General features: G+C 47.4%; 1 protein-coding gene across 1 annotated transcript in view; it reads left to right on the top strand.

The window, feature by feature from the left end:
• MND1 (meiotic nuclear divisions 1) overlaps positions 1–22269 on the top strand; it is a 163665-nt gene that overhangs the window by 23179 nt on the left and 118217 nt on the right. The window lies entirely within an intron of this gene.

Raw genomic sequence — 22269 nt, 5'->3', positions numbered from 1 at the left:
TGAGGGGAACTCCTTAGCCAGAGCCTTCCAGCTACCATCCTTTAGAAACCTTAAATAAATTCTCAGTTTGAAATGTTTGTTCCATTGCTGTGGGGAGACATAATTGGGTAGTTTTTCTGGAACGAGAGGAAACATTTTAGTAGCATAACTGAGAATTGTATGCAAATTGATACCTTCCTTATTGAAGAATTTGGAATCGACAAAATTGCTGTAAACCAATAGTTCTCAACTTTTCTTTTCTTTTACGTATTTATTTGTTGCATTTGTATCCCACATTTTCCCACCTATTTGCAGGCTCAATGTGTTTTCACATTGGGACACACCTAATGGACATGATTCAAATAGGAAGCACACTGCACACATGACCATTACACATAGTCATGTGTGCAGAGGAGGCCTTATCTTTGACAGAGTCAATGGGACTGCGTGGCTTCCACATTACCTCTGCAGGGACAAATCCAGCCCTCCCTTTGACAGTGAGAGGTCCTTATGGCCGGATCTGGAGGTGGATTAGCCAATAAATTTAAAGTTGTAGAACTTCCTCACTCATTCTCTTATCCAGAAGCTCTAGCCATAAGAATCTGTGCCTCTACTTCTCTTGTCCCTTTTCTTTTGTACCGTCCACCATCCCTCATCCAAATACAGTGAGATTCATGCTATCAGACACTTGCTGACGCCTCAGTCCATTGTCCCAACATAATCTTTCTGGGTGATTTTAATATCGATGTAGATTCCCATGACCTTCCCTGTCTTAAAAACTTCCTACCTTTTTTAATTGACCGTGGCCTCCTTCAATGGGTTTCTTGTCCTACTCATCAAGCTGGTCATACTCTGGACCTGGTTCTTTCCCCTAAGGACTCATTTTTCTCTTTTCTACCTCAATTCTGTGGTATGATCACCTAGCCATCCATTTCTCGCTTCCAGTCCTGGCCATCCCTTTCACTCAGAAATGGTCTTAGACAGCTTTCCCGTATTTAATCATATAAACTTGCCCCATCCTTTTTTACCTCCCTGATTTTACTGATATGCTATTGGACAAGCAGACAGATTGCTTACACTTTGTTCTGTCTAATACTCTTCACCATATCACTCCATGAAACTTACTATTATCCACTTCTCATTTGTAAAAACTTTGGTATCATAGTGGACTACGATTACTGAAATAGCAGCTTCGTCGAGCTGGGTACATTTGGAGGAAATCAAAAACAGAGTAATTTAGCTTATAAACTTAAATTTAGGGACTATAATAACTTCCAGTTGAGGAAAGCTAAGAAGCAGTACTTCTGCAATCGAATAAAAAAGGCCACCAATCTAACCAAAGAATTCTACTCCATCTTCCACTCCCTAACCTCTCTTTCCCCTACCATTTTTGATAATGTGATGCCTTCTGCAGATATTCTCACCCAGTTCTTTACTACCAAAATTGCTGATGGTCTTAGTAATTTTCTAGTAGTTGCCTGCTCCAATCCAGAGCCTCTTTTGACCATTTCGGTATCTGATTCACGTCGTACCTGCCTTCCACAACCCCTTCTTTCTCTTGATATTTCTTCTACAAGTACTAGTTCTTCCTCTTGGTCGTCTTTCCACCCACAGACACTGCATTCTTTATTAGAAACTGTATCGTCAATGAGGGACTACTTCATGTTCACTCAGGGGTCCTTTTACTAAGGTGCACTGAAAAATGGCCTGCGGTGGTGTAGATGCGTGTTTTGGGTTTGTGCAGAAATTATTTCTCAGCGCACCTACAAAAAAATACTTTTTTTTCCAAAAACGGAGGTGCAGCAAAATCAAAATTGCCGCGCGTCCATTTTGGGTCTGAGACCTTACCGCCAGCCATTGACCTAGCGTTAAAGAATCCGCGCCAAATGCCACTTGGCGTGCATCTGTTACACGCGCCTGAAAAGAAAAAATATTTTTCAGACATGCGTATCAGACGCACCAAAAATGAAATTACCGCAAGAGCCACACGGTAGTCGGGCAGTAGCTGCATTTGGGCGCACGTAAACACTTACACGGCTTAGTTAAAGAGCCCCTCGAATCTTTTCCATCACATTGGCTAAAGATATTTGAGCTAGGGCTTTTACCTAAGATCCTCTCCCTTATCAATAACTGCCTGTCAATGGGTCAGGTGCCTACTGTTTGGAAATCTGCGGTTGTCTGTCCTATTCTAAAGAAACCTTCACTCGATCCTCGGGTTCCAGCGCACCACTGTCCTGTGTCTTAACCTTCTGTTTTTCTTTCCAAAGTCTCCTAGAGAAAATTGTTTATTCTGAAGTCTCCTTGTTGTTGGAAAAATCTCTTGCCCTTCACCCAAGACAATTGAGTTTTAGGGCCTATCAGAGTACAGAAACTGTTCTGCTTTACTAAGTGAAACTTCTTCCCACTTAAACGTAACATTGACCTTTGCATTTTCCTTGATCTTTTTGCAGATTTCGGTCTGGTTAACCACTCACGCATATCCCATCTTTCTTCTCTTGGTCTATTGGGATCTGTTCTTGCTTGGTTTTCTTCTTTTCTTATTAATTGCTCATATCAAGTCCCTCTACCTCTACTCCACATCCTTTCATCTGTGGGGTTCCCCAAAGGTCCATCTTATCCCCTCTCCTCTTCAATCTCTTTATAAGTTCTCTGGCCACAATTATATAGTCTACTGGTATGTCTTTTCACTCTTATGCGGTTGATATTCTTCTGATCTATGCTACTAATCTTTATTCTCCTCTATTGCCCCTTTCAAAATTGTCTGGATCTTGTCTCATTCTGACTCACTGAACATAAATTAGTTCTCAACAAGTAAAAAGCAGTGGCCTTCTGGTTTCCTGGCAATCTCTCTACCCCTACCCTTCCTCTAAACCTATTACAGATCCCCAGGATCAAATTGTGCTGCACTAACCACTAGGCTTGGTGTGTCCTGAGGACTGGGTTTGAGAACCCCTGAATTATATCCATGGGGGACCCCCCTCCCCCCCCCCAAAAAAAAAATGTATTTGTCTACATAGCACTATTTTCTCAATAAATTAAATCCCAGAGAAAATACCACTTGTTCTTGCTCTCAGCAGAGGCCCTGCTTTGCCAAAGAATCAGGAGAGATTGGCATTTTGCATTTGTTATGCCTAGAGCTGTTTGTAATTTCTTCTGAAGCAGAGGATTTCAACTTACTAGTGATGACACCTAAATCCTTATTCTGAGTGGTGACCCTTAAAGCAGAACCTCCTATAACTATAGTTTCCATATCATCAAGCTGATCAATCCATAGACTGGTGGGTTGTGTCCATCTACCAGCAGGTGGAGATAGAGAGCAAACTTTTGCCTCCCTATATGTGGTCATGTGCTGCCGGAAACTCCTCAGTATGTTCTCTATCTCAGCAGGTGGTGGTCACACACAGCAGCAGCTCTGGCTAGGCCTCCAAGCCTAATTTTTAGGTTTTGTTGAGTGCCTGGGGTTGAGGGCTCTTTTGAGCAAGTGCAAACCTGGTGGTGCCAGGTCCCTCCTTTTCTCCCCCCTCCCGCTGGCTCCGTTAAAAAAAAAATAAAAAAATTTTGAACGTCCTTAAAGGCGTTTATTTCGACGTTTATTTAAGCGTCTATTGCAGCTACTCACTGGGACACCAGGTCGTTACAACTCGGAGCGGACAGCAGGTAATTTTTACCTTTTTATAGCGGGCAGGGGGTTCCCCGATTCTTCTCCTCGTGGCATATGGCGTCGGAGGGCGAGGGCGCAAAGGGTCGCTCCTCGGGTCGCTTGAGCGCTTCTAGAGGGGATGCGGGGGTCTTAAAGCCTGATTCGCCCTTGTTGGGTGACAGTTTCGTGACCGATGAATGTCCCGGTCCTTCCTCCGGCGTGGCGGTTTTTCCCGCCATAAACGCCCATCCCCCGCTCCTCACCTCCGCCATCTTGGCCGGCCACGCGGCTCGGACGGCTTCTTCTCGGGCTGCCCTTGAGGTTGGAGACATTAATGCCATGAACGCCCTTAATTTGGGCGACAGCACAGAAGCGGCTAAAGTTAAGAGCCGTTCTTCCCGCGCGGCTCCTTCGCGGAGTTTCGCGCCGGACGCCATTTTGGATGCGCAGCATGTCTCTCCCCCGCTATTGCGAGCGCCGGTTGAGGGTGCGTCTAGGGCTGTTGCCCAGGCTGCGGAAGTGCACAGTCTGGGGGGTTTCTCCCCCGAGTTTGTTTTGCTGCTGCATCAGGCCTTCCTCATGCACAACGCTGCCCCTGCTCCCTCGTCTGGTAAAGAGGTTGAGGTTCCCAGAGGTAAACGCCCTCGGGTTGATTCCCAGGCCTTGGAGGAATTTGTCTCCTCCGATGTAGATGAGGGCAGCGTGTCTGAGGTCTCCCAACGGTCCTTTGCGGATTCCTTGGAGGAGACGGATCCCCGCTCGGATGGAGCGGATGACCCCTCTGCAGCGCGGCTTTTTAGCCCAGAGGATTTGCCCAACCTGTTGTTACAGGCCATGGACACTTTGAAGATTTCCTCTCCGGAGGACGTCGCTCCCTCAGCCCCTGTTGGCTCTGCCATTATGCTGGGGACGAAGCGCCCGCCTAGAACCTTCCACGTGCATGATGCCATGCACACCTTAATTTCGGCTCAATGGGATGTCCCAGAAGCGAGCCTTAAAGTGGCTAGGGCTATGTCCCGCCTCTATCCTTTGGCTGTGAGTGAACGTGAGGCCTATCTGTGGCCTACCGTGGATTCTTTAATCACTGCGGTGACTAAGAAAACGGCGTTGCCGGTGGAAGGTGGCACGGCCCTAAAGGACGCCCAAGACAGAAGATTGGAGGCGGCCTTAAGGTCGTCCTTTGAGGCGGCTGCTTTAAGTTTGCAGGCCTCAGTTTGCGGCTCCTATGTGGCCAGGGCGTGCCTGACTATGGTGCAGCGGGCTTCCCCCTCGGATCATTCCTTGAGGGCTGATTGGCCGGCCCTGGAATCGGGCTTAGCCTATTTGGCAGACTTGCTGTATGATGTCTTGAGGGCCTCAGCGAAAGGCATGGCTCAGACAATCTCTGCGCGGCGGTGGCTTTGGCTGAAACATTGGTCTGCTGACCACGCCTCTAAATCCCGCCTGGCTAGGTTGCCTTTTAAAGGCAAGCTGCTCTTTGGGGTCGAGCTGGACAAAATCGTGACCGATCTCGGCACGTCTAAGGGCAAGAAATTACCAGAGGTCAGGGCTCGGGCTAGTACTCGTCCCGGTACCTCCAGAGGACGGTTGCAGGAAGCCCGTCGGTACCGCCCGGGCAAGTCGGGTTCCTCTGCCCCCTCTTCCTTCAAGAGGAATTTCTCCCCCAAGCAGCATTCCTTTCGCAGAGACCGCCGTCCCGGAGGTGCTCCCTCCGGTCCTCCCCCAGGGTCTCGTACCCAATGACGGGGTCTTGGTCCACGCCCCAGTGCAGATTGGAGGACGGCTGTCCTCGTTTCTGGGCGAGTGGACCACAATAACTTCAGACGCTTGGGTGCTGGAAGTCATCAGAGACGGCTACAAACTAGAGTTCTGCCGACCCTTAAAAGACGGGTTTGTACTCTCTCCCTGCAAGTCTCCGGTCAAAGCTGTGGCAGTGCAGCAGACCTTGGACAATCTGATCCGCCTGGGCGCGGTCGTTCCGGTGCCAGAAAGTCAGCTTGGCAAGGGACGTTACTCCATTTACTTTGTGGTACCAAAGAAAGGAGGTTCTGTCCGGCCTATCCTCGACCTCAAAGGGGTCAATCGGGCCTTGAAAGTGCGGCACTTTCGCATGGAGACTCTCCGCTCTGTTATAGCGGCAGTGAAGGCAGGAGAGTTCCTGGCATCCTTGGACATCAAGGAAGCGTACCTGCATATTCCCATCTGGCCTCCTCATCAACGCTTTCTGCGTTTTGCAGTCCTGGGACGACACTTCCAGTTCAGAGCCCTCCCTTTCGGGTTGGCTACTGCTCCGCGGACCTTTTCCAAAGTAATGGTGGTCATCGCGGCCTTCCTACGAAAGGAAGGGGTACAAGTCCATCCTTATCTGGACGACTGGTTGATCCGAGCCCCCTCTTATGCAGAGTGCGGCAAAGCTGTGGACCGGGTAGTTGCTCTTTTGAGCTCCCTGGGATGGATCATCAACTGGGAGAAGAGCCAGCTGCGCCCGACTCAGTCCCTGGAGTACCTGGGAGTTCGATTCGACACCCAAGTGGGCAGAGTGTTCCTGCCAGACAATCAGATTGTCAAACTTCAGGCTCAGGTGGACCAGTTCCTAGTAGCCTCTCCCCTTTGGGCTTGGGACTATGTGCAGCTGTTGGGCTCTATGACGGCCACGATGGAAGTTGTGCCCTGGGCCAGGGCTCATATGAGACCACTTCAACACTCTTTGCTGCAGCGCTGGACTCCGATGTCGGAGGATTATGCTGTGCGCCTTCCCTTGGACCCAGCAGTGCGCAAGGCGCTGAGCTGGTGGATGCAGATAGACAAGTTGTCTGCGGGAATGCCTCTGGTGACCCCAGAGTGGATTGTCGTCACGACGGACGCCTCGTTGTCGGGCTGGGGAGCCCACTGCTTGGGAAGGACAGCGCAGGGGCTCTGGTCTCCTGCAGAGGCAAAGTGGTCTATCAACCTCCTGGAACTCAGAGCCATTCGGTTGGCGCTTTTGGAGTTCATCCCGGTACTGGTGTTGAAGCCTGTACGGGTCCTGTCGGACAATGCCATGGCTGTGGCCTATGTCAACCGCCAGGGAGGTACCAAGAGCGCCCCTCTAGCCAAGGAGGCTATGAATCTTTGCCAGTGGGCGGAAGCGAACCTGGAGCAGCTTTCAGCGGCCCACATTGCCGGAGTCATGAATGTCAAGGCGGACTTTCTCAGTCGCCATACCTTGGAGCCCGGAGAGTGGCAGCTATCTGCTCAGGCGTTCTTGGACATCACGAAGCGCTGGGGCCAGCCGAGCCTAGATCTGATGGCGTCATCGGCCAATTGCCAAGTGCCGCGCTTTTTCAGCAGAGGACGGGACCCTCGATCCCTGGGAGTAGATGCTCTTCTCCAACAGTGGCCGACACAAGAGCTTCTCTATGTGTTCCCGCCCTGGCCCATGTTGGGCAGGGTGCTAGACCGGGTGGCAAAGCATCCCGGCAGGGTAATCCTGGTGGGTCCGGATTGGCCCAGGCGTCCCTGGTATGCGGACTTGATCAGGCTCTCAGTCGACGATCCTCTGCGGCTGCCAGTGGAGCAGGGCCTGTTACATCAGGGTCCCGTGGTGATGGAGGATCCCTCCCCCTTTGGTCTTACGGCCTGGCTATTGAGCGGCAGCGTCTGAGGAAGAAGGGCTTCTCAGACAAGGTCATCGCCACTATGCTGAGAGCGAGGAAGCGCTCTACTTCTACTGCTTACGCCAGGGTTTGGCGTATCTTTGCAGCGTGGTGTGAAGCAGGCTCACTTTCTCCCTTCACTGCTCCAATTTCTTCAGTGTTGGCGTTCCTGCAAGAAGGTCTGGAGAAAGGCCTGTCGCTCAGTTCCCTTAAAGTCCAGGTAGCAGCTCTGGCTTGCTTCAGGGGCCGCCTGAAGGGTGCTTCCCTGGCTTCGCAGCCAGATGTGGTGCGCTTTCTCAAGGGAGTTAATCACCTGCGCCCTCCTCTGCACTCAGTGGTGCCTGCGTGGAATCTCAACCTGGTACTAAGAGCATTGCAGAAGCCGCCTTTTGAACCCTTGTCGAGGGCATCTCTGAAAGACCTGACGTTGAAAGCAGTCTTTTTGGTGGCTATCACTTCAGCCAGAAGAGTTTCCGAGCTCCAGGCGCTCTCATGTCGAGAGCCTTTTCTGCAGTTCACTGAGGCAGGAGTGACTATTCGCACAGTGCCTTCCTTCCTGCCCAAGATTGTTTCTCGCTTCCATGTGAATCAGCAGCTCTGTCTCCCTTCCTTTCGTAGGGAGGACTACCCAGAGGAGTACTCTGCTCTTAAATATCTGGATGTGAGACGAGTCATCATCAGATACTTGGAAGTGACCAATGATTTCCGGAAATCGGATCATCTGTTTGTCCTGTTTGCAGGTCCTCGTAAGGGTCTGCAGGCTGCTAAGCCTACAGTGGCAAGATGGGTCAAGGAAGCCATTGCAGCGGCTTATGTGGCCGCGGGGAAGGTGCCGCCTATCCAGCTGAAGGCTCACTCCACGAGAGCTCAGGCGGCCTCGATGGCAGAGGCCGGATCCGTCTCCTTGGAAGAGATATGCAAGGCGGCAACTTGAGCTTCGGCTCATACATTCTCCAAGCATTACCGTTTGACTGTGGCTGCACGGGCGGAGGCCCGGTTTGGAGCTTCAGTGTTGAGGTCAGGGATTTCAATGTCCCGCCCTGGGTGAGTACTGCTTCGGTACATCCCACCAGTCTATGGATTGATCAGCTTGATGATATGGAAGGTAAAATTATGTATAATCATACCTGATAATTTTCTTTCCATTAATCATAGCTGATCAATCCATAGCCCCTCCCAGATATCTGTACTGTTTTTATTCTGGTTGCATTTCAGGTTCAAGTTTAGTCTTCAGTTACTTCAGAAAGACTTCGTGTTCAAGTTTTTTCACTTGGATTCTTCAAGAGTTAAGACGAGTTTGTGTTACAGTGAGCTGCTGCATTCCTCTCCCCTCCGTTTTACGGGGCTGGATTGAGACTTAAAATTCTGCCGGCACTCCCTCCCGCTTCGTGCGGCTGTAGGGCAGCTTTGTACCCCTCCCGCTTCGGCGGTGTTAGGGTCAGTCAGCTCCTCCCGCGGTTGCGGTTGCAGGATAAGCCAGATCCCCCCGCATCGGCGGGGGTGGTGTCCCTCCCCCGCTCCGCGGGGATGAGCTGGACGGATTCCCCTCCCCCACTTGTGTGGGGATGAGCTGGGTTAATTCCCCTCCCCCGTTTCGGCGGTGGTGAGCTGGGCAGAGTGTCCCTTCGTGGGTGTAATTCTCTAAGTGCTGAGTCCTGCGGATGGAGCTTTGATATCGACATACTGAGGAGTTTCCGGCAGCACATGACCACATATAGGGAGGCAAAAGTTTGCTCTCTATCTCCACCTGCTGGTAGATGGACACAACCCACCAGTCTATGGATTGATCAGCTATGATTAATGGAAAGAAAATTATCAGGTATGATTATACATAATTTTACCTTGAGTTCCTTTTCCCTGCATGCATCACTTTTGGATGCCCAGTCTCGTAAGATCCACTTGCAGTTTTTCACAGTCCTCTTGCGATTTAACAACTTTGAATAAGTTTATGTCATCAGCAGATTTAATCACCTCACTTTTTATTCCTATTTCCAGATTATTTATAAATAAAAAGCAGCGGCCTTCACAGCCCTTGGGGGGAACCCCATTATTTACCTTTCTCCATTGAGAATATTGACCATTTAACCATACTTTCTGTTTTCTATAATTTAATCAGTTCTTAATTGACAATAGGACATTGTCTCCTATTCCATGACTTTCTAATTCTCTGAGGACAAGCAGGCAAAATATTCTCCTATATGGGTGATGTGATCCACAGAGCCCGGTGTGGATACTTCTAAGTGCACTGTCACTTTAAATATTTGAGGCAGTGCCCCCACCACGCATGTACAGGTGCCTTCCTGCCTGATGCTCGAGCACAGGACCAGCAGTCTTTTCTTTTCCGTGGAGCAGAGGTGCACTTGCAGGGTTGTGCACTTGGGATACAAGAATCCAAGGGAATGGTACATTGTATGGGGTGATGTGCTGTATACCAAAGAAGAGTGGGACTTGGAGATGATTATGCAGTGGCGTACCAAGGGGGAAGCAATCCGCCCCTGGTGCACGCTGCTGGGGGGGGAGGGGTGCCGCATGCCTGTCAGGTCCACTGGTTCCCTGCTCTCTCTGCCTCGGAACAGGTTACTTCCTGTTCCGGGGCAGAGGGAGCAGGGAGCCAGTGGAGCCGACAGGCATGCAGCTGCTCCCAGCAGCCAAGAAGGCACCCGGGGGGGGAGGCTGTTGATGCACCAGAGGGGGGGGGGGTGTTGATGTGCCGAGGGGGTGTTGATGTGCCGGGGGGGTGTCGTGCTGCACTCGGGGGGGGATGGATGCCTCTGCACCCGGGGGGGGGGGGGGAGGGGGGAGTGCGCAGCGGCGATCCGCCCCGGGTGCCAGCCGACCTAGGATCACCACTGTGATTATGTCTGATGACCTTAAGTCGGTCAAACAGGTAGAAAAGGCGACAGCCAAAGCCAGAAATATGCTTGGGTGCATAAGGAGAGGGGTGACTGGCAGGAAAAAAGAGGTGATAGTGCCCTTGTAGGTGTCTCAGGTGAGGCCCCATTTAGAGTACTACTGCCTGCAATTCTGGAGACCGCACCTACGGAAAGATATTAACAGGATGAAATCGGTCCAGAGGGCAGCTACAAAAGTAGTAAGTGGTCTCTATCATAAAACATAAAGAGACAGGTTTAGGAACCTCAACATGTATACGCTGGAAGAGAGGCGAGAGAGAGGGATATGATAAAGACATTTAAATACCTCAGTGGCGTCAATATACAGAAGGCTAGCCTTTTTCAAATGAAGGAAAACTCTGGAATGAGGGGGCATATGATGAGGAATCTAAGAAAATACTCTTTCACCAAAAAGGTGGTAGATGCGTGGCATGGCCTCCCTATGGAGGTTGTGGAGACGAGGACTGTGTCAGAATTTAAGAAAGTGTGGGACAGGCATATGGGATTTCTTAGGAAAGGAAGAGTTAGTGGTTACTGAGGATGAGCAGACTGGATGGGCCATTTGGCTGTTATCTGCCGTCATGTTTCTATTTCAGACAAAGTCCCCCATAACTGGTCCTGCACACCGAGACATTAACTGTAACCAGTGCCCAGGTCCTGTGCACGGACATTAACTGTAACCTCTTCCAGCACATGCAAGCGAGGTTCCTTTAAAACCCGCAGATTCCTTTGTGAAAAACATTTTGGTTCTGCATTGACATCGGCATCTACATCAAGCATGGCAAGAGACTTGGTACTTGACGCAAAACCTGCATCGACATCGGGTGCTACATCGGACTTGATGCCACAAATCTCTACGTCCTCATCAGTGCTGCGTGCATTGAGGGGCCTGCAGTGCAAAAAGCCTCAGAAGCATTGCCATTGTTCTTCCTCCAGACACGGCCAATACCTCCCCTGCATCAGTGTCCTCAATGCACGGGAAACGTCTGTTCCGCAGTAATCACTCTCCTCCTCTCCAGTTCATTTCGCATTGACAGTCTTCGAGATTGCCTATGGCTAACTCTTGGGCTGTGCCCACACTGCTTTCTCAGCCAGTACTGACATCTACCCTTCATGAGGAAATCCAGGCTGTGCTCAAGGAACAGCTTTCAGGGCTATTGTATTTACAGCCTATAAAGGCTTACAGGGTGCTTGTGCCAGCCGCAGTCCATCCCATCGATACATCGGAGAGACAGTCACGGGAGAGGCCCCGCACACCGGTTCGATGTCAACCATCGGGGGCAGCTCACACCCAACTAAATAAAGCATGCGTTATCGGCAGAAGAGCTTTCTCCAACTTTAGCAGTTCATGTACCTCAATGCAAAGCCAACGTTCTGGCCGATGCTCTCTTCCACACACTTCTCATTAGCAGTACTTTGAAGATTCAAACTCGGACCTGTCCTGGGAGACAGATCAAGACCCACAGGACTTCTCAGATGAGGAGTCCTATGGCATTCTGTCTGATCCTTCTCCACTATCCCAGAGGCATAAGCCTCCCTCAGAAAGTGTATCTTTTCCAGGCTTTGTCTTCAGGGTGACTCACGCTATACCTTTTAAACTAGAAACAGAAGAAGAACCTCGTTCAGAACTTTTTGAAGTTCTAGGTTATGACTCGCCACCTAGAGAGAGCATTATAGTTCTCCTCTATTCTGTTATGAAAAGTCCTTTACTAAAAAAAAACACAACTACCATATCATTCTTAGTGGTAGAGTCCGTTTTAAAGTGTATTTGCAGTACCATATCTCCTGCTCCTGCTGCTCCAGCCAGAGAAGTGAGAACATTAGACTCTTTTGTCAGAAAAAGTTTTCAGGCATCAGTGCTAACCAGTCACATCTTGAATTATGTCACGATTGTGACTATGTCCATGCCTGTGCTCACCTGGCGCCCCCCCCCCCCCCCCCCCCCCCGGTGGCTGCTATGGACTGCTTTCCTTCTGTTCCAGTAGTCATTCTACTCCGCTCCGGATCTTCCAGTCTGCCGGACTTGCTTGGGTGGTTTGTAACTAAGCAGCACCCTTACCTGTGACTTCATCAGTGATGCCTTTATTAGGCACCTGGAAGCCCTTCAGCTTTCCCTTTGCAACGAGGTCTTCAGATGAGTTTGTGTGTTTGTTGCTTGTTCCAGTTTCTCTGTTTGTGGCTTCTGTGAGTGCAGCCTTCTGCCTTGTTTGTGGCTGCCTATCCTTAGCTTCCCCTTTCCTTTGCTTGTTCCAGTGTCTCTGCTTGTGGCTGCCTTGTGTGCAGCCTTCTGTCTTGCTATGTTATTTGTCTGTACAGTCTAGCTTATTTAGAATCCTGTATCCTGTATGTGTATCCTGAGTCTTTACCCTGTTTCAGTCAGCTTGTTTAGAATCCGGTATTCTGTGTGAGAATCCTGAGTCCTAACCCTGTCTCAGTCAAGCTTGCTTGTATCCTGTGTGAGAATCCTGAGTCCTAACCCTGTCTCAGTCAGGCTTGCTGGTATCCTGTGTGAGAATCCTGAGTCCTAAACCTGTTTCAGTCAGACTTGTTTAGAACCCTTTTCCCTGTGTGTGTGAACCCTGAATCCTGTTGTTCTAGTCTGTCTGTTCCTGGATTACTTGTGTCCCTGCTCTATCCTATAAGTCCTGCCGGCTGCCCGCACCTAGGGGCTCAACCCCTAGGGAACGGCGGTCAAGAGCAGGTGAAGTCCGGTCATTCCCATCCTGTGTATTCCAGCTTGTTCACCTACCGCTTCAGTTCCAGTCCAGCTACTCCAGTCCTACTTGTACCAGTCGGTCAGTGTTCAGTCTTGCTCCCTGCTTGGGGGTGGTTCGCCTGCTGCTGCCGGTTATCGACAGCGGCCCAAGGGCTCACTATTCCTGACGGTTGTGACAAATTATCAACTTTAATCCACCTTTTATTTTAAATCTGTAATACAGAGTACGCTATCCTTTGCAGAATTCCTTCCCTCTAAGAAGATTAATTCTATAAAATTCACAGAAAACCTCTAGACCAGGGTTGTCCAACTTTGGTCCTTGAGGGCTGCAATCCAGTCAGGTTTTCAGGATTTCCCCCATGAATATGCACAAGATCTATTTTTGATGCTCTGCCTCTATTGTATGCAAATAGATCTTGTGCATATTCATTAGGGAAATCCTGAAAACCCAACCTGGCGCAGGCCAAGGTTGGACATTCCTGTACATCTTACGAGGAAGACCTTTGATGCCTTTGTTGTCTCTTCACGTATCTCCACCTTAGCAGTAGCAATGTGTTGATTATCCTGACTCAGAGTCTTCGACCTTGAATCTGCTGTCCAAGTGTGTCTAACAGATGTCCCTCATCGTGGAGAAAACTTGTTTGGTGACAAATTTGAGAAGGTGGCCGACCTAATTAAAAAACATACAGATACGATGAAGACTCCTTCTAGGCCTCAAACCACTACTGATTCTTCCTCTACTAGAAGATTTCCAGGAGGATATCAATGTTCTAACTACCATATATCTGTCATTACACCTTATGCCTCCTCCACCCCAACGGACTATACCCCAACACCTGCGTACAAGACAGCATCGGGGACAAAATTCCCGGATGCCCTCTCAGTCTAAACAACAGCCTACTTTTTGACTCCTTCCTAGAGAGCATTGCCACCGTACTGTTGTCCGTGCCAAGTGACCTACCTAGAGGGGGACTCAATCTCTTCCAACAGAGATGGTCTCTCATATCCTCCAATCAATGGGTCCTACATACCATTCTATGCTCTGTGTTGACAAAAAAGACCCCCCTGATCATCTACCAAGAGAGTCTCTTTTCAATTGCCTCCAAATGAGATTTCTTTCAGGGGAGCTTTCGGCCCTCCTCTGGCAGAATGCAATATAACCAGTTCCTCCGCAGGACAGGGGTCGAGGGTTCTACTCCAGATATTTTCTCATTCCGAAAAAGACAGGAGGAGTACATCCGATTCTTGCTGTACGAAATCTGAACAAGTTTCTCCTCAAAGAGAAGTTTCGCATTGTATCTCTGTGGTCACTACTTCCTATATTACAACTCAACGATTGGCTTTGCTCTTTAGACCTCAGCATACACCCACATATTCGCCTTGCACACAGAAAATTCCTCAGCTTAGGAATGCTACACTATCAGTACAAGGGCTTACCAATTGACTTGGCCTTGGATCTTCGAGTGTTCACAAAGTGTCTAGTAGTCGTAGCTGCAATACTTCGCAGGAGGGGCATCTACATCTTCCCCTACTTGGACAGTTGGTTAATCAAAGCAGCCTGATAGGCTGTGAGTCACCTTAGTAGAATGCTCGATATCTGTTTAGCTACCTCTGTATTTTTCTTTTCCTTTCACCCAGGGTGGGCTACCCAGGCTAGCAAGTGTTCTTTGAGGACAATAGGCATATATTCTCGCATCCCTCCTGCCTCCCTTTGGACTTGTAGTCTTAGCTTTATCACTGTGCTGCTTGTCCCGCGCTCACACGTCAGATGGGATGGCACCCGCACATGTACAGTGGGAGCACTGCCTCAATGATTTAATGTGATAGTGCATTTGGCAGAGTCTGCATCAGGCTCTGTGGATCATGTCACCCATATGCGAGAATATATGCCTGTTGACCTTGGAGAACACCTGCTACAGGTAAGTAACAGCTTTTCTTTAGGAAAATTTCCTTAGGAGTCATTCATGAGATGCTTTGTCAAATGTCTTCTGAAAAGCTAGATACACACAATATCAAGTGGCTTACCTTTATCCACATGTTTATTCACTACTTCAAAGAAATGTGGAGAGTGAATAATAGTACTCCTATCTCATGTTACTCAATCTATCTTGTGGTGCATATGCCTTCAAAATCTTTTTTTTTTTTTTTTTTTTGGTGGTTGTAAAGGTGTGTAACTGAAGGTTAATACCAGCAGGGGGAGCTCCAAGCCATGATAACAGCACAAATTCTCCATACTACCACAAAGTACATAGGAGGTTAAGAGGTTGCATTTAATTAACCCTTCTGTGATCTAATTTAATCTAGTGGTTACTTATCCATTTAACTAGTTATGGGTCCATGCAGACTACAATGTAGACATTAAAAAAAAATAGTGTGAGAAATTTACAGCTAGAATGCATTAGTGAGCATCACAAACTATTTGAATATTACAGCATAATCGTCTTTGCCTAGTGAGCTAGATTCTGTATATGGTGCCTGAGGATTCCACGCAGAACACAAATACGCCTATGTGTATTCTTTATAGTATGCCTAAATTTTATAGACTAGGATTAAATTTCTGCACGGCATATAGAATTACACAGAGTGCCTCTCCATTTGACCAAATTTAGTTGGGGCCATTTACGCCATGTTTTACTTGATGTAAATCCCGATGCCTAAATTAGGTGCAGAGCAGGTGTATTCTATAACAATGTGCATAGGTTTTAGAAACGCCCATGGCCATGCCCCCTTGTCAACTATGCGACTTAGAATTTAAGCTCTCCACTTTACAGAATACACATAGTGAGTTGTGCGTGTAAATCTTAATTCCAATTAGTGCTGATAATTGCTTAACATCCAATTAACAGCGCTGATTAGCTAGTTAATTAAGTTACACGCATTGTTATAGAATACGCTTCCATTTCTGTGTGGAAATTAAGGCACGATATATAGAATCCCGGGGAATATGTATTTAGTCAACCACCACAGATGGGAAGGCAATAGAACTAGAGGGCACGATACGAGATTGAAGGGGGGCAGACTCAAGAAAAATGTCAGGAAGTATTTTTTCACGGAGAGAGTGGTGGATGCTTGGAATGCTCTCCTGCGGGAGGTGGTGGAGAGGAAAATGGTAACAGAATTCAAACATGCGTGGGATAAACATAAAGGAATCCTGTTCCGAGGGAATGGATCCTCAGAAGCTTAGCTGAGATTAGATGGCAGAGCCGGTGGTGGGAGGCGGGGCTGGTGGTTGGGAGGCGAGGATAGTGCTGGGCAGACTTATACGGTCTGTCCCAGAGCCGGTGGTTGGGAGGCAGGGATAGTGCTGGGCAGACTTATACGGTCTGTGCCCTGAAAATGACAGATACAAATCAAGGTAAGGTATACACAAAAAGTAGCACATATGAGTTTCTCTTGTTGGGCAGACTGGATGGACCATGCAGGTCTTTTTCTGCCGTCATCTACTATGTTACCACAGTACTACAAATGGAATAGCATTCCAAGAGGATATGAGAACTCCACAAATTACTCATTTGAGCTTAAGTTAAGAAATGTCCAAACAGGTGAGTTTTCAAAGAATGCCTAAATAGCATATAGTTATTTATAACAGCAATTTCAACAGGTAGGAAGTCACGGTAAAAAGAACAATAAGGTAGTACTTTATTTTTCAGACAAAAAGTTTGGGATTGGAAATTATAAGACCAAAGTAGTAAATATGGTACCCTGCCTTGAGATGGCTATAAGTGCTAGAGTTGATAAATAGGCTGGTGCCTGTCCATGATTAATTTTAAAAATTAAACATAATTATTTAAAGATGATTCTAGCACATATTAGCAGACAGTGGAGTAGCATGTACTATCTTGGTCCAGCTCTTTTTAACATGTTTGTGAGTGATATTGCAGAAGGGCTGTCTAGTAAGATTTGCCTTTTTGTGGATGATACCAAACTCTCTAATAGGGTAGACACCATGATTATGTGGATAGCATTAGGAGGGATCTAGCGAAGCTTGAAGAATGGTCCAGAATTTGTCAGCTAAGATTTTATTTTTAATTTATAGGCAGCTAAGGTTTAATGTTTAAAAAAATATATACTAAACAATATAAAAAAATATATATACAGGGTCATGCGTTTTGGGCTACAAAAACCAGATGGAGATGTACAGTAGGGGTGCATGAAAGAAGAGTAGGACTTGCTGGTGTTCATATTTGATGATCTTAAGGTGGCCGAACAAGTAGGAAAGCTGACAGCAAAACCCAGAAGGATACTTGGGTGCAAAGGGAGAGGAATAGCCAGCAGGAAAAAGGAGATAATGCTTCAGTATAAATCTCTGGTGAGGCCCCGTATATGTACAATTCTGGAGACCACATCTTCAAATAGATATTAACAGAATGGAGTCTGTCCCGAGGGTGGCTATGAAAATGATCAGTGGTCTTTGTCATAAATTATATGGGGATAGACTTAAAAGAACTGAATATAGGAGAGGAGATAACGATAGAGAGATTAAAATATTTCTATGGTATAAATGTACAGGAGGCAAGTATCTTTCAACTGAAAGGAAACTCTGGAATGAGAGGACATGGATGAAGAAAAAGGAGTCATTTAGAGCAGTTGTTTTCAACCTAGTCCTCAGGGACCACCTGGCCAGTTGGTGAACATGCATGAGAGAGATTTGCATGCACTACCTTAGTATGCAAATCTCTCTTATGCATATTCATTGTGGATATCCTGAAACCCCAACTGGCCAGGTGCTTCTGAGGACTGGGTTGAAAGCCACTGATCTTGGGAATATTTCTGTACAGAAATGGAGCTGGATGCATGGAACAGCCTCCTGGTGGCGGTGATAGAGACAAAGACTATCTGAATTCAAGAAAGCATGGAACAAGCATGTAGAATTTCTTAGGGATGAGAAGAGATAGTATAGATGGGCAGACTAGATAGAAAATGATGGCAGATAAAAATCATATGGCCTATGTTGTAATAGTAGCTTGGCCACTGTATTGTTGAGTCGGGCACATAAGTGTCATATCGCTAGGGCAGTGTTATGATTCTGCCGGTCTGGCAGGGGAGGGGTGAGGACTTCATTCCTGATTGGCTATCAGGGTTTGAGCTGACGTCAGTGGGTAGTACTTAAGCCTACAGGTTCCTGCGTTCCCTGCGTTGGCGTTACGTTTCTTTGTGGCTAAAGCCTTTGCAGTTCTCTGTCAGAATGTTGTTTTGTGCTCTAGTTTTGAATCTGTGTTCCCTGTTCAGGGCTTTCTGTTTCTGTTTTTAGTTTTTTCCAATGTTATTTTTCACTGAATTATGTGTCATATTCCAATCACCTTTGGAACCACAGTGAAGCAGAGAAAAAACTGCTCCAGATTCAGACTGATCAGAAGAGGGTCTCTTGTGCATAGAAGTCTCGGAGATATTTGTATATGTGTTGAGAATCTTCATGGAATCGCCCTCACCCTCCCAGCACGATGAATTCCAAAATCTAGTTGCCCAAGAGGGACTGCCAGGTAACACCTAACTGGTATGGGCTTCCTTGGAGGTTTACAGGCTCCACTGATCTGCCTCCTGAGTGCTCACATGGGTCTAAAGGCCTGAAAAACAAAAGCATATCAATACTGTAACTCCTCAGTGAGAACCCTTTGTACCAAGTGCTGGACCTTACATCTGCACAGGCATCCCATCTCAAGTCATGACAGACTGAGCAGATGTCAGACACTTTGCAGGTGCTTATCAGCATAGATAGCATTACCCCAGCACAGACTTCATGGTTGAAGGCATGCAGGGCCACCTCAGCTTTTGTTCCACAGAGCACAACAATCTTTTATGGTGAGCTTTAGTAAAGTTCTTCCAAATAACATTTTAAGTTGTTCTCAGGGTTGCTACCTGTGATCATCATAGTAACATAGTAGGTGACGGCAGAAAAAGACACGCACGGTCCATCCAGTCTGCCCAACAAGATAAACTCATATGTGTATACCCTACCTTGATTTGTACCTGCCTTTTTCAGGGCACAGACCATACAAGTCTGCCCAGCAGTATTTCCCGCCTCCCATCTCCGGCTCTGGCACAGACCGTACAAGTCTGCCCCCCACTATCCTCGCCTCCCAACCACCAACCTCTCTTCCCCCACCTGCTCCGCCACCCAATTTTGGCTAAGCTTCTGAGGATCCATTCCTACTGCACAGGATTCCTTTATGCACATCCCACGCATGTTTGAATTCCGTTACCATTTTCATCTCCACCACCTCCCGCGGGAGGGCATTCCAAGCATCCACCACCCTCTCCGTGAAAAAATACTTCCTGACATCTTTTTTGAGTCTGCCCCCCTTCAATCTCATTTCATGTCCTCTCGTTCTACCGCCTTCCCATCTCCGGAAAAGATTTGTTTGCGGATTAATACCTTTCAAGTATTTGAACGTCTGTATCATATCACCCCTGTTCCTCCTTTCCTCCAGGGTATACATGTTCAGGTCAGCAAGTCTCTGCTCATACGTCTTGGAACGCAAATCCCATACCATTCTCATAGCTTTTCTTTTAACCGCTTCCATTTTTTTAACATCCTTCGCAAGGTATGGCCTCCAAAACTGAACACAATACTCCAGGTGGGGCCTCACCAACGATTTGTACAGGGGCATCAACACTTCCTTTCTTCTGCTGATCACACCTCTCTCTATACAGCCTAGCAACCTTCTCGCTACGGCCACCGCCTTGTCACACTGTTTTGTCGCCTTCAGATCCTCGGATACTATCACCCCAAGATCCCTCTCCCCCTCAGTACCTATCAGACTCTCCCCGCCTAACACATAAGTCTCTCGTGGGTTTCTACTCCCTAAATGCATCCGCTTTGCATTTCTTCGCATTGAATTTTAATTGCCAAACCTTAGACCATTCTTCTAGCTTCCTCAGATCCCTTTTCATGCTTTCCACTCCTGGGTGCCCACTCTGTTGCAAATCTTAGTATCATCCGCAAATAGGCAAACTTTACCTTCTAACCCTTCGGCAATGTCACTCACAAATATATTGAACAGAATCGGCCCCAGCACCGATCCCTGAGGCACTCCACTCACTACTCACCTTTCCCTCCTCCGAGCGAACTCCATTTACCACCACCCTCTGTCGTCTGTCCGTCAACCAGTTCCTAATCCAGTTCACCACTTCGGGACCTATCTTCAGCCCATCTAGTTTATTTAAGAGCCTCCTGTGGGGAACCGTGTCAAAAGCTTTGCTAAAATCTAAGTAGATTACGTCTATAGCACGTCGATGATTCAGTTCTCCAGTTACCCAATCAAAGAATTCAATGAGATTCGTTTGGCACGATTTCCCTCTGGTAAAACTATGTTGTCTCGGATCTTGCAACTTATTGGCTTCCAGGAAATTCACTATCTTTTCCTTCAGCATGGCTTCCATTACTTTTCCAATAACCGAAGTGAGGCTTACCGGCCTGTAGTTTCCAGCTTCTTCCCTATCACCACTTTTGTGAAGAGGGACCACCTCCGCCGTTCTCCAGTCCCTCGGAACCTCTCCCGTCTCCAAGGATTTATTAAACAAATCTTTAAGAGGACCCGCCAGAACCTCTCTGAGCTCCCTCAATATTCTGGGGTGGATCCCGTCCGGTCCCATGGCTTTGTCCACCTTTAGCTTTCCAAGTTGTTGATACACACTCTCTTCCATGAACGGTGCTCTATCCATTCCATTCTCAGGTGTACTTTTGCCAGTCCCTCGTGGTCCTTCTCCGGGATTTTCTTAAGTGAAAACCGAACAAAAGTATCTATTTAGCAAATTGGCTTTTTCTTCATCATTATCTACATAGCGGTTCGCTGTATCTTTTAGTCTCACAATTCCCATTTTAGTCCTTCTTCTTTCACTAATATATCTGAAGACATTTTTGTCACCCCTCCTTACATTTCTAGCCATTTGTTTTTCCGCTTACGCCTTCGCCAGACGTACCTCTCTCTTGGCTTCTTTCAGTTTCATCCGGTATTCCTCCCTGTGTTCCTGTTCTTGAGATTTTCTATATTTCTGGAACGCTAACTCTTTAGCCTTTATTTTCTCAGCCACTTGCTTGGAGAACCATATCGGTTTCCTTTTTCTCTTGCTTTTATTTACTCGCCTTACATAAAGGTCTGTGGCCTTATTTATTACTTCTTTCAGCCTGGACCACTGCCCTTCCACTTCATGTACGTCCTCCCAGCCCATCATCTCCTTCCTCAGGTATTCCCCCATTTTACTAAAGTCAGCACGCTTGAAATCCAGGACTTTGAGTTTAGAGTGGCCGCCCTCCACTTCAGCCGTTATATCAAACCAAACCGTTTGATGGTCACTGCTTCCCAGGTGTGCACCCACTCGGACATTTGACACACTATCCCCATTTGTGAACACCAGATCCAGCATTGCTCCCTCCCTTGTGGGTTCTGTCACCATCTGTCTGAGCAGAGCACTTTGGAAAGCATCCACGATCTCTCTACTTCTTTCCGATTTTGCAGACGGAACCTTCCAATCTACATCCGGCAGATTGAACTCTCCCATCAACAGAACCTCTTTTTTTTCTTTCCTAATTTTTGAATATCCGCAATCAGATCTTTATCTAGTTCCTCTAATTGTGTCGGGGGTCTGTAGACAACACCCACTTGGACCAAGGTTCTATCCTCTCTTTTTAAGGTGATCCATATCGCTTCTTCTTTTCCCCAGGTCCCTGTCATTTCAGTCGCCATGATATCATTCCTCACATACAGAGCTACTCCTCCACCTTTACGACCCTCTCTATCCTTCCTAAATAGATTATAGCCTGGTATGCTTGTATCACATTCGTGGGAACCGTTGAGCCATGTCTCTGTGATTGCAACAACATCTAAGTCTGCCTCCAACATCAGGGCTTGAAGGTCATGAACTTTATTGCTTAGACTACGAGCATTTGTGGCCATCGCTTTCCATCTATATTTCTTGGTATGTGTTTCAACATTAGTGATTTGGGGGTGTCTTTTCACTTTGGGTACCTTCATGTCTTTTTGTTCCAACTCTATTGCTTTTTCCTCTGCCTCAGTTCTATTTTCAGGAGCATTACAGTGCTGTAATGGAGCAAAAGAATTCTTTAGTGGCAACACTTGTGCGGGTGGATGCTTCTGTGTCACATGACAAAGTCTGCCTGAGCCTACTGTGAACCATCTGTTCTTATGTGGTTTTATTCTTTGAGGGAGTGGTGAGAAGCTATTTTTCTGTGCAGTCCTAGAAGCTGCTTTAATTGTATCCAATTCTTGCATTACTTTACTGAGCTCTTGTTGTAAACTAGATAGCTGAAGACAGATAGGACAAGCTTTAAGTCTCCAGATGATTGGCCTTGAAACTAAAACACCACAATTATTGCAGAGAATAAAAGTCATCCTGATTGGTTGAAATGGGTATGAACAGGTGTACTATGTTGGGTTAACAGTCTGCAAG

Source organism: Microcaecilia unicolor, chromosome 2, assembly GCF_901765095.1.
Source record: "Microcaecilia unicolor chromosome 2, aMicUni1.1, whole genome shotgun sequence".
Lineage (NCBI taxonomy): Eukaryota > Metazoa > Chordata > Amphibia > Gymnophiona > Siphonopidae > Microcaecilia > Microcaecilia unicolor.
Note: the sequence above shows the minus strand (reverse complement) of the source record. Positions and strands in the feature narration are given on the sequence as shown.